The sequence below is a fragment of the Amblyomma maculatum genome, unplaced genomic scaffold (genome assembly GCF_055883805.1).
Source record: "Amblyomma maculatum isolate TAMU_Amacu unplaced genomic scaffold, ASM5588380v1 scaffold_13, whole genome shotgun sequence".
Classification (NCBI taxonomy): Eukaryota; Metazoa; Arthropoda; class Arachnida; order Ixodida; family Ixodidae; genus Amblyomma; species Amblyomma maculatum.
In genome coordinates, this window is record NW_028146738.1 from 39435274 (window position 1) to 39448447 (window position 13174).

Here is a 13174-nt window from a genome sequence, read left to right on the forward strand (position 1 = left end):
GCTTTTTATTCATAGATCTGGCTTTTGCAGCGTGTACGTCTGCTCTTTCATTACCCCTAATTTTATATTCTGTTTTCAGAACGTGATCTGTACTATGTTGTGTATTATGCTTCCAAGCAGGGGTTCGACGGCTTTTTAATAGTTTATTGCATTCAAAACGCTGTGTCGATGACGCTATTTGTAATGATTTCATTCCTTACTTTTTCCACAGCACCAAAAACCTCGTAACACTTTACAGTGAAAACTGATGCATATTGAGGTAGTCTTGTTAGTTCTTTTTTTTATTTTAGGATATATCACTTCCGATGCATTCATGGATTTTTGAACCGTGTGTGTAAAATGCAGTGTAATTCTTGTATTTTTCTTTCAGTTCCAGGCATTCTTGCAGTATGTGTTCATGTGGAGTGCGAATTTTTTTTAATTTGTTAGCGTCAGGCCAAAAACTGCGGGGAGAGTACCATGGAGGGATTGGTTCGTGCTTTGTGGCAATATGGTGCATTTCATTTGTTATATATAAGTCCTTGCATATTTCCTCAAAATGCAAGAGTAGTGGTTTTATTGGCCGAGGATTGTCATTGAATATTTTCCTAGATGTAGACTTTGTGAGTATGGAATAACAAAGGTGTTTTGGCTGTGAAAGGACTTTAATGACGTATGTGCATGTTAGTACTGTTCTTCGATTTTGTAAGGCTGGCTCATTCGTTTCTAACTGCCGACTGAATATAGGGGATGTCCTGTAAGCACTGCACGACAACCGTAGACCAAGATTATGAAAAGGATCCAGTTGTTCCAGATAGGACGGCTTTGCTTTGGCGCATACCATGCACCTATAGTCTAGCTTTGAGCGAACGACCGAACGATAGATATGTAATAGGCAACCGTCGGTGGCTCTATTCCCATACGAGCTTTTCTATCTCAATTAAGGATGGTTTTGAAAGCGCCCGTGTATATCTCGGGACCATAATTATGCCTCACTTGATTTTTCCTTCTGAGTTTTGGCTATGTGTTTTATATTGCTCCGTGAGCCGCAATAAACTATTTGGTTGTTAGTCATCGCATGCGACTGTCTTGCCTTTCCACTCGTTCTGTGTGTTAGCGCTGTTCATTTCGTTCGATCTCATACTTACAATCACAAACCATCTCTAGATAATTACCTTTATAAAAAGCACTTCTATATCATTACACAAAGTACGCGGCCCTCGAAACTTTACACAGCGTTTTCCCAGGTATTATTCCCTGTCGTTGAGCTGTGCTCATGGACCGTTTCACTCAAGCTATGCTGAGTCGCATACGCCCACCAGCCATAGACATAAAACAGCCTACCATTCTGAGACAAACGGTTTGGTGGTGTGCACTGTTATTGTGCTTGCAGGTTGGAATCACGCGACAGCTTGGACCGTGATAGATTTAGAAACGACGAAAATGTTTAAGTAATTTTCAGCTTCGAAGACTAACATCAACAGGTTCTACAACATCAATAAATCTTACTTTGCACAAGCACCTTACGACTTGATATGCTCAATGGAGGGCCCGTCTTTGAGAATGATTATTGAAAAAAGTTATTTTGCCGCAGACTGGCTGCATTCTGAGCGTTTTGATTTTCTTTAACCATATTCCGCTACAAGAAGGGAATTCAAAATTATTAGATAATAGAGAAGATTCAAATATTACAAAAGTATATGGAGGTTAAAGGACACATCTGGGCGCTTGCGACAAACTTGTCGAAAATGCATCTTACATTAAAAGCCAAATAACTTTTTTTAATATTTCCTAAATGGTTCATTGAAAAAAAATTCAATTTCAAAACACTAATTGGCCCAAACGTATTACATGGTGACGCCTCTCTTAACGTTGATTGGAAGAAACATTGTCGCGAACTATTCAAATCTTTATTTTCGTTTATTTATGATTAGTTCATGTTCTTTGTCCCGGCATGATGCTTTATTGTCTTCTTTGTTCGCAAGAAGCGTCGAGATGTATCTCGAAGATTCCAGCCACTCGCGTGCGTTTCTACAATGTTCCAGATTATGATACTCACCGTTTAGGGCTTTATCTAGACGTTTCTTAGCTGCCTTAAATATTTATTAACCGCCCTTAAATTGCGCGTAAACGTACGCGACAGATATTCTTAGTTCGACGACCACGTTTTCTGTTACCACCGCTGCCAATTCGCATAGTTCTTTTGCGTGCGCATGCCAACCCTATAAAGAAATTCATTCAAGTGAAACGCCAGTGTCTTCATTTGTGGCTACTGAGCTAGTTATATTTAACTGACATCTGGTGGAGGTGCTGCCCCTAGCGATCCGTCCTACCCCTTCATGCGAAGACCCCACCATCTTTTCTGTCGTGCTGGGGGACTAACCTACAGATCACAAGGCCAGTCGCGCACTTCAAGGGCTCCAAACAGAGGACGGTCTACTACCAGACACCGTTCTACCACGGAACAAGGTCCCAACGTCGACAATGGCTCAGTGTAGAATATCGGTTTTCTTCGTGCAGCCCTGGGAACCCCCATCTTCTAAAGTATGCCAACTGAAGATGCGCAAGACTGGATGGATCTCTTCGATCGCGTGGCAGGGTTCAATGTCTGGAACGACGCTGTAAAACTATCCTAGGTCAACTTTGCTCTTGAAGGATCTGCCAGAATACAATTCGAAAATCATGAGGAGTTTTTAAAGATTGGTAGACGTTCAAGACAGAGCCAAGAACCTACTAAACTCAACACTTTCACACTCATATGAGCCTGCCCCAGTGTACATTGAAATGAAGCGCCTGTTTCGCCGTGCTGACCCTAACCTGACCGAAGGAGAGAGGGACAGGCTTTTTTTATGAGAGGCGATAAAGAGTCGCTATTGGCAGGACTCGTCAAAAAGCTGCCAAACACCATGCCCGAATCTGAATGCGAAGCGTCCACTATAGAAAAGACACTGGATACCCGGATGCGCCAATATGATCGACCACTACAACCGGCCTGCGCAAGCCAATACAACAGCACATCTGCGAGCGAAGACACCATTCGGGACCATATACGCGAAGACGTCTCTGAAGAACATCGCCGGTTGCTACCGTCACCTCAAAAGCTCCAAGTAGGGAATCTTGCGGACATCGTCCGCGAAAAGGTACAGCAGACCCTTGGTACAACGCCAACCCAGACATGCGCTTCTGAGTCTTTACTAGCCGTCAACTACACCGACGCGCTACGTAGCTTGCTTCTACGACGTGCGACGCTAATCTTGTTTCCGAGGCCGCCCCTTGACCCCCGCACACCAAGCCCAGAATGACACCGAAGCCCCAGGAAATGCGATGCCTGGAGAACTTCAGACTGACGACCACATTGTTTCCATTGTGATGAGGCTGGACACATACTCGATCACTGTGCGCACAGCCGTATCGGCCTGCGCGGTCTCGCCACTGACACCCCATGCCCCCCTCCCCCCCTTCCTTGGTGAGCGACCACAGGAAATCTACAACTTACTGAGAAAGAGCGCGCTTCACCAAGTAGTCTGTCATGCTTGCCATCGGTGTCAGGTCCCGCTTTGAGTCAACGGGCTAGAGTTGCGTACGAGGAAGGTACTTAGTCCCCGCAGGGGAAACTAAAGAGAGCAACCTTTGTAGGCAATATTGCTATATAGTGAGTTAACGAATATCCTCATCCACCGACGACGAAAGATCACGATACCGCTATTACACCGACGCTCCTAATGAAGACGCACTCGACGACCGCGGGGCCAGACTTCAAAGTGACACCGCCACTATGCACGGCTACATCAACGAGAAAACGATCAGGGTCCAAGATGACCCCGCCGTACGACGAAATGACTACTGCGTGCCATGGCCGTGACCTGAACACACATCGAAGCCGAGATTGAATGCCGAATCTAACATTAAGTGCAAGCATATGAATACAGTGACCTTGAAGCTGCTGTCGATGGTCGTATGGTTAGCGCCTAAGTGAACACTGGAGGCGATTCTTCTGTCTTGAGTGGAAAGCTCGTCTCTAAGCTGAAGGAAGTGACGACCACTTGGGATGGCCCGCTAATTGGCACCACTGGCTGCACGCTTATTAGGTTGTCCGTGAGATGCATCGCAAGAGCGATAGAGAATAGACGTAACTATCCTACGAGCTTCATTTCCATATAAAATGACTCGTGAGACATTACACTGGGCATGGAGTTTCTCAGTGAACATCGAGCGATCATCGGCCTTCGTCCAAATCTCATCAAGTTTTCTATGGACAACATCATACCTATTATGACGACTGCAACGCAGTCTGGCGCTCTAAACGTTCTGTACAAAGAATTGACCGTGCCGCCACAATCAAGCATCGTTGTCTGCGTGGGGAGCACAGACAGCGAAACCACCGAAGGCGTTGCCGAGGGAAGCACCCAGCTGCTTTTTGAAAGAGGGCTCGGCATGGAAAGAGGTGTCGCACATATCCGAGGAGGACAGGCTCAGGTGCTGGTAACAAACTTCACAGAAGACTACCTGCATCTTAACAACGACACAATGACCGCTTTTCTTGACGAGCTAGCTGATAGCCTAGATGCCTTCTCTCTCCCCGGCCAACCCGAAGACAATGTACCTAACCAATTTAAGCCACCCACGTTCGACATCAGTGCAGCAATACCCTGAGACAGGCAAGATCGTATGTGTGCTCTTCTTGAAAGCTGCAGCGAATGCTTTTCTTCAGCGTCAAAGGTGCGATGCACTCCGCTAGTAAAGCACCGCATTGTCGCAGGCGAACATGCCCAATTTCTTCATCAAAACCCCTACCGTATATCGCCAAGCGAATGCCAGGCCATCCGCAATCAATTTCATGAAAGGCTTCAAGGGGAAGCGAATCAGCTACCGAAGAGCCCCTGGACTGCACCAGTCGTATTGGTGAAGAAGCAAAACGGCACACTTCGCTCCTGCTTTGATTACCAACCCTTGAACAACGTCACGAAGAAGGATGTCTGCCCGCTGTCGCGCATCGCCGATACTCTAGCCTGTCTCTGCAACGCAAGGTATTTTTTGTACGTAATTTTGCCATAAGGCATATTATAGAAACTCATGTAAATGGTTTATCGTGAGGAACCGGAGCAGGCTACCGCTCTTAGCGTTGTCCATGGACATGAATGGGTAGTGAAAAACTGCGGCGGAACAAAACGACCGCATCAAGACGATGTTCATAACACTAGACGGCCTCTTCGAGCTCATCGTAATGTCATTTGGCCTCTGGATGGATGGATGGAATATAGGAGCGTCCCCTTTGAAACGGGGAGGTAGCAGTAGCTATCATGCTCATTTTTCTCCATATATCTTAATTATTGATTTAGAATTGTTCACTAAACCATCGTTCTATTTATTAAATTTTGCTCCTACATTACTAACATTATGTCACTTCTCTGCTTTAAGCCACCAATCTTCCAGCCGTTTTTTGCTAGTTTCCACCGCCGGTTTATTTACCCGGCCACTGTTATCTCTAAGCCCCAGAGCTTCAGGAACAGTGATTGCGCCTGCATCAACTTCCGGATGGATACCATTGCATTCGAGTATAATATGGTCAATTGTTTCACTGGAGTTTCCACATACATCACATGCGTCATCTTCATTGTTAAACTTCTTTTTGTAGCTGCGTGTTCTAAGGCACCCTGATCTAGCTTCAAAAAGTAGGGCACTGCCTCTTGAGTTATCAGAGAAATCTTCCTTCCTGATCTGCATTTTCCACTTTCGGTATAATTCCACACTGTTTTTTTTCCATCGAATTTATCCAATTTTTACCTTCTGCCTCTACTCCGCGCCAGCCACGCTCCAACGAGTAACGGACACTCTCCTTGCTGGCTTGAAGTGCCAGAGTTGCTTGGTATACTTGCACGGCATCATTTTCTTCTCTTTAAATTTGAAGACCACCTGAAAAAGATGCAAACAGTGCTGGATGCTATCAAGTCATCGGGGCGAACGTTAGAATCAGAAACGTCACTCCGGCTACGGGGAGCTGTTATTCGCAGGTTCTATTGTGAACAAAGATGGCTTTCGCCCACAGCCACAGAATTCTGCAGCGGTCGCCCAATTTCTGCAGCCTTCGGACAAGAAAGCTGTGCGCAGATTGCTTTGGCTGTGCTCTTGCGACTGCCGATTTTTCACGAACATTGCGTGCATCGTCCCACCGTTAACGCAACCACAAATGCTGATGGGAAGCGCCGCAAGCGGAAACCTTCAAAGAGCCTAAACGCTGCTTACACACCCCCTCTTGTCCTCGGGTACTTCAACGAAAACGCCCGCCCAAAAATAACACACTGACGTAAGCAGCGTCGGCCTAGCGCAGTACTTGTTCCGAGACCTCTAAGACTAGAAAGAGTACGTCAGCCGATCGGTGTCTAAAGCCGAAGCAAATTATTCAATTACCCAGAAAGAGTTCTTCACGCTAATCTGGTCGACTTAAAATTTCCCTCCGTACTTACGCGGCCAACCATTCAGGGTGGTAAGCGAATACCACGCGCTGTGCTTGCTGGCAAATTTGGAAGCACCCTCCGGCCGCCTTACCCGGTGGAACATACGTCTTCAAGAATTTGATATGACTGAAGTGTACAAATCTGGCCACAAGTATTCTGACGCAGACTGCTTATCCCGAACTTCCGTCAATGCTCCCCCGAAAGATGAAAACGATGCGGCCTGTTTGGGACCACTAAGAGCCAGCTGCTTTGCAGAACAGCAGCGATAAGAACCCAAGCTGAAAGATCTAGCCGATTACCTATAAGGAAAGCCTGCTTTCGCTCCCGCTGGGTTCAGGTGTCAGCTGTCGGCCTTGAGGTTGCAAAATGGCGCTATTGTGAAGAAACTCTTAGCCGCCGTCGTTAGCCACGGTTATCTGTCCATGTCACGTACCCATTACATGAAGACGTGCCGTGAGTGCCAGCTACCCAAGACACACCCGAAGAGACCTGCTGAGTGGCTGAACCCGATACCGCCCCCAGCTAAGCCCTCTTCCACAAATAGAAATGTGCTGCCTCATTAAGCTCACAACTTCGACGGGAAACAAGTGGATCATTGTGGCTACTTACTACATGACCCGCTACGCCGAAGCAAATACCCTGCCTAACTATCACGCCGCGGAAGTCGCCAATTTTTTGTCGAAGAAGTTTTCCTCCGACACGGTAGCCAAACTGCTTATAACGGACAGGAGAACAGCCTTTACGGCATAGCTGACGCAGTCAATCTTGACCTATAGTCATACAAACCACCCACGTGCAACGGCGTACCATATCCATAAAAATGATCTTACGGAGCATCTAAACAAAACGATTGCGGAGATGAGCGCTATATAAGTCGGCGCCGAACACAAGACTTGGGACGCGATCCTGCCGTACTTCGTCAACCGCGTATAACACCTCCGTCCAGGAGACCACCAGAATGACCCCATTCATGCCAGTAAAAGGCAGGGAGTCTATGACGACGCTCGATGTGATGCTGCTGCGCGTACCAGAAGATAACCTCGACATCGCCTCCTACCTGCAGCCGGCAGAGGAAGCTGTCGACAATAGTAAATGACGTCTAGCTAAGTCTGCGGGTAAATGCACCGCTATCCAGCTGAAACGTGAACGTCGTTAAGTACGCAAAGAATCCCGTATGATCAAATTATCCGAGACCCACAAGGCGGCAATGTGTGCGCAGATTGTCACGTCTGATCTTAAAGACTAAGCTTAAGTTTTCTCATAATTATTGCGTATGTCTTATTGCTGTGGATGGCTTCTGAAGTGGTCACTAATTTATTATTGAACGTTGTTTTGAATTACGTGGCTGCAGCATTCTCATAAATTATGTCCTGCTGAGCAATTGTAGGAGGTCATCGGGCAAGCATTTTCACTAAAAATTTCACTACACCTATCAGTCTGTCTATCAGGATTACTGGTAGCCTTTTTATTCAACCTTTTTGCCAGTCATTATCAATTGGATGGCAAGTCACATGGAATGGCAGTGGTTGAGCATGCTGACAGGTAACGCCCTATACGAATATTGTCACGTAGTGGTGACAAGGCCGTAGACACACAAAGAAGACACAGGCTTGATGGTACTGAAATTAACTCTTTATTGGGCTGACTTGCGCCCGCAAAAGAACTAAGTAAGTCGGCGGCGGCTATAGCAACAAACGTGCTCGTCGGTCGTCGAACAAAGATAGCCCGTCACACTCGTCAACATTCAATTTAAAGGCTGCTCAGAACAATCTAGACAACGCCGCAAACTGCTACTAGCACAGCCTGGAGCATTGTAGAAACATAGGCAAGTGATCGGAATCTTCGAGGCAGATCTCGGCGCATCGTTCGCGACAAAGAAAATGGTAATGCGTCGTATCGCGACAACGAGCATGAACAAACACGGGATACAGAATTGATACGCGTGCCAGAATCACAGTGATAAGGCCGCATGCCGGCGGCTGTTAAAAAAAAAAAACAATTACAGTTTTGAAGGTTTCGCGGCAATATTGGGTCATAAATATGTCAATGAAAATGAAGAATAAAGCACGTTCTAATTTTCGTCAAAAGCGTACATAAGAGAGACGACATTCAATGCGTATATTTGAATGCCACGCCTTTTTCCTTGGAACCCAGCGTCGCAGATAAGGCCCTGAAGTATCGCAACTTAGCAGTAACCGCATCTAGTGAAATTTCGATACAAGTTCGCATATATCAAAGTAAATACCTGCCGATGTTTTCGCCAACTAAATTCAACCCCAGCAATTCTGAGATACGGAACAAAAACGCGAAGAGGCTCATCGTTAACGCCAAAGTACTTGCGAAAAGTTGAGTATTTCGCAATGAAAAATCTCAAATACCACTTCGGAAATCGTTAAAGCCGCTGCTGACCGCATCTTAATGATATAAATTCTGTGCGTCCATAACTTTGGCCTAGGATTCAATCACCCACCGATAAAAATTCTACATTCAGTACCCTGACAAAGTTGAATTGGCAAACACAGACGCAGCATGGCTGCACGAAACCCTCACAATCTTCAATAACCATAGTTCTCTATCTATAGTTGTGTGCTTGAAGGAGCTTGTTTAGAATATTTTAAATATTAGCCAAGGCTCTTGCCAAAGTCATCAAGCGCGCCGTGCGGTCCAAATAGGAGCATGTGGCCAATCCGTATATATGTACGCACAACGCAAGTGATGCGCTTAACAAAACTGTACTCACGTAGTGTCCCCCGAAATCAGACACGGGCGTCCCACTCTTGCTTGGTCGTTGAGTGCATTGTGTTGACTACTCAGCGGGCTTGAACAGCAGGAGTGTGAAGCCGCTGTCGTAGCTCGACTTCGTCACAAGCAGGAAAAATACTGACTGACTATTCTGCTAGGTATATACCCCAGCTGACATGCGCTATGAAGAAGGGCTTCATATAGGTCGGTAACTGAAAGCCATCTGCATCAAAATAAGTGCCGGCACTGAGGCAGCAAGATTATCGAGGATGACAAAGGAACATAAGTTGTTCCGCTAAATAATCTGTTCGTTCAGCATTTTTGAAACACATCGCTAGCTGCGGGTTTAATATGTTGTTAGTTGCGCACACCTCAAGATTGCACCGTTCAGATCTTTTCATGAACACGCAGGCGTCAACACTGAGGCAATATGCATTGAAATATCATGGAAGCCACAGAAGATGCGATAAGACACCTATGCGCATTAAGGGCCGTCCTTTGGAAGTGTCACGTGCGCATTTTTCGAAGTGTCCTGTGTCGAAAAGCATTATTTATTCAATGCTGTTTTTGATGATATTGACACGCTGCATTCTTTATTTTCCCTCTGTGCTGATCGCGAGCGTGTGCCTCCTCGAGGCGAAGAAACCGACGTTCGTCTCCTCGAGGCGAAGAAACTGAAGTTCTTCTGTCGAAGCGGGCCTGCTAGTTCCTGCCGCACTGTGACTTCTGTTACTCCTGTGTCCCGCGGTGACTTCTGATCAGAGACTTCACACCGTGACATCTGGTGGAGGTGCTGGGTAACGCAACTCATGCTCCGAACACCTCCAACCAGCCGAGACTCCAGCCCTCAAGGATCTCCTACCATCGTGATTACGCCTACCCATCAGAGTAGCCGACGGCTTCGAGGGCTTGATCCTGAATTCGCGCCTCTATAATTTTCTCGTTCTGCGAGGCCGCCACCATCTTCTCCAGCACCACCTTCGGAGACAACACAACCACCCGTAATGACGCAGGTAGACACCACTGCCCCCTCCTTCGTGTTGCAGCAGCCGCGGGAGATACCCATCTTCCAAGCCTTTCCCGGCGACGACCCGGAAGACTGGCTAGATAAATTTGAGCGAGTAGCCCAGTACAGTCGCTGGGGCGACGACCAGAAACTGCAACATGTATTTTTTTCGCTTGACGGTTCAGCTCGCGCATGGTTTGAAAATCATGAGACTACCATCACAACGTGGAGCTCCTTCAAGGACCAGTTTCTGCAAGCTTTCACCACCGTTTTTCGGAAAGAACGCGCCGAGCTGCTCCTACAGACGAGAGTTCAGCTCCCTAACGAGAGCGTCCTCGTTTACTTCGCGGACATGACGAGGCTATTCCGTCGCGCTGATCCAAACATGTCCGAAGAAAAAAAACTTCGATATCTCATGAAGGGAATTAAGGAACAGATCTTCGTTGGATTAGTGCGATGTCCCCCCAAGACCATCGGGGAATTTGTATCCGAGGCCACTACCATTGAGAGGGCTCTAGAGATGCGATCTAAGCACTACGAGCGGCCGTCCATCCCTATTGCTGCCGCCATCGCGGACACTGGTAGCACTGACGTGCTCCGTGAGACCATACGGGCCATCGTACGCGAGGAGCTGCAAAAACTATTTTCGACGGCAGCACCCCCTCAAGTATCCAGCCTTTCTCAGATGGTTCGGGAAGAGGTCAAACAGGCATTCAACCCACCCGAGCCACTCCCGACAATGCCACCACAGCAGGCCATGACCTACGCCGCAGTCACTCGTCGTGCCTGTCCACCTCCCAGTCAGCATCCACCTCCAAGTCTGCACCAAGCAGCCCCTGCATACACTCGTCAAGCACCTCCCGCTCGAATTTCTCAGGTGCGTCCACGCAAAAGCGACGTCTGGCGCACTCGCGATAATCGCCCGCTGTGCTTCCACTGTGGCGAAGCTGGTCACCTGTTCCGCGATTGCTATTACCGACGAATGGGTCTGCCGGGATTTAGCGCCGACGCGCGAAAGCCGCAGCGTGGTGAACGACCCCCTGCCATTGACGCGTACCTGGCTGAATCATCCGGAACGCCCTATGACTACTCGCGGTCGCCTTCACCGGGCCAATACTCCTTGCAGACACGTGGTAATGCCGGCCTGACGCGGGTCCGCTCCCCTAGCCCCCATCGGGAAAACTAGACGCGGCAACCTTTGGAGGGAAGGTTGCTCATCGACGAAATTCTCAAGCTCCTCCACCGCTGCAACCGGATGGCCACTCCGTTTCACGACGACACGACGCGCCCCACAATGATCCGCTGCCTCGGCGCTCCAGTTCTCCGACGACACGAAATCAGCTAGTACCACACCGCAGCCGTGACCGGACCCCGCAACGTTCCGGTAACACCACAGCCGTAACCGCCGACCTGAACATTTCAGTGGACGGAACCGACGTGACAGCGCTTGTGGATACCGGCGCCGATTATTCTGTGATGAGTGGGCCTTTCGCCGCCACTCTGAAAAAGGTGACTACACCCTGGACAGGCCCACAAATTCGTACCGCCGGAGGCCACTTGATAACGCCGACCGGTACCTGCACTTCTAGGGTAACTGTGCAAGAAGAAACGTACTTAGCAACCTTCGTCGTACTTGTCCAGTGTTCCCGCGACGTCATCCTTGGCATGGATTTCTTAGCAGAGAATGGAGCCGTTATCGATCTGCAGACTAAGTCAGTGACCTTATCGACTGAGAACGCAATACACAGTGCTTCAGAGCGGCCGACAGCACTGCACATCCTTGATGATCACGTCACTATTCCGCCCCGTTCCAGCGTGATGACGTCTGTGGCTGCGAATACACTGCGAAACTTTGAAGGTGTCGTGGAGAGTAAACAGATCTTACTTTTCGAACGCAGTCTTGCTGTAGCCAGAGGAGTCGTTCGCCTCGAAGACGGCAAAGCAGACGTCCTACTCACAAATTTTGGCGGTGAGCACCAGCATTTAAGCACTGGGACTGTAGTGGCCCATATTTGCGGTATCACGCATGTTCGAAAAGCCTCTGGACTTGCGACGCTGTCATTTATCGAAATGGAGAGGCCTACCACCGATTTACACTTCGACATTAACCCTGCACTTTCTCAACTGCAGCATCGCCAAGTGAACCAGCTCCTCCAGCGCTATCGGGCGACCTTCTCCAACTCTTCACGTGTTGGCAGAACCGATCTCGCCAAGCATCGCATTATTACGGATGATACCGTGCCACCTCTCAGACAGTCACCTTACCGAGTGTCTCCGACTGAACGCGCCGCTATCACCCGCCAAGTGAAAGAGATGCTTCGCGACGATGTCATCCAGCCCTCGCGGAGTCCATGGGCTGCACCTGTCGTTCTTGTGAAGAAAAAGGATGGTACGCTGAGGTTTTGTGTGGATTACCGCCGGCTAAACAAAGCTACAAAGAAAGACGTCTATCCCCTGCCACGCATCGACGATGCTTTGGATCGTCTCTGCTCCGCGAAATATTTCTCTTCAATGGACTTGAAATCCGGATACTGGCAAATAGAGGTAGATGAGAGGGACCGCGAGAAAACGGCGTTTATTACTCCGGATGGGCTCTACGAGTTCAAGGCTATGCCCTTTGGTCTCTGCTCTGCTCCGGCTACTTTCCAACGGCTTATGGACACCGTACTTGCAGATCTCAAGTGGCAGACATGTCTCGTTTACCTTGACGACGTTGTGGTCTTCGCTCCAACGTTCGAGGAGCACCTTCGGCGCCTTGAAACTGTTTTGCAAGCCATAACATCCTCTGGCCTTACGTTAAAGAACGAGAAATGTCATTTTGCTTATACGGAGCTCAAGTTCTTGGGGCACGTCGTAAGCCACGCTGGTGTCCTGCCGGATCCAGAGAAAACGACAGCTATTGCCAACTTCCCTCCGCCCAAAGACCAGAAAGCTGTTCGACGATTTCTTGGCTTATGTGCCTACTACCGGCGCTACGTCAAAGATTTCGCTC

At 48.3% G+C, this 13174-nt stretch overlaps 1 protein-coding gene across 5 annotated transcripts in view; it reads right to left on the reverse strand.

Moving 5' to 3' along the window:
• The window catches only part of LOC146172612 (uncharacterized), an 83685-nt gene that overhangs the window by 37166 nt on the left and 33345 nt on the right, over window positions 1–13174 (reverse strand). Inside the window, exon 2 of one of the 5 annotated variants that reach the window (XM_084586083.1) lies at window positions 5764–5892. The exons of 3 other annotated variants lie outside the window; for them this stretch is intronic. The gene's annotated coding sequence lies outside the window, so the exon portion shown is untranslated. Of the gene's footprint in view, window positions 1–5763; window positions 5893–9174; window positions 9354–13174 lie in introns of those variants that run through there. One more of the 5 variants, XM_084586084.1, reaches the window with a different exon arrangement.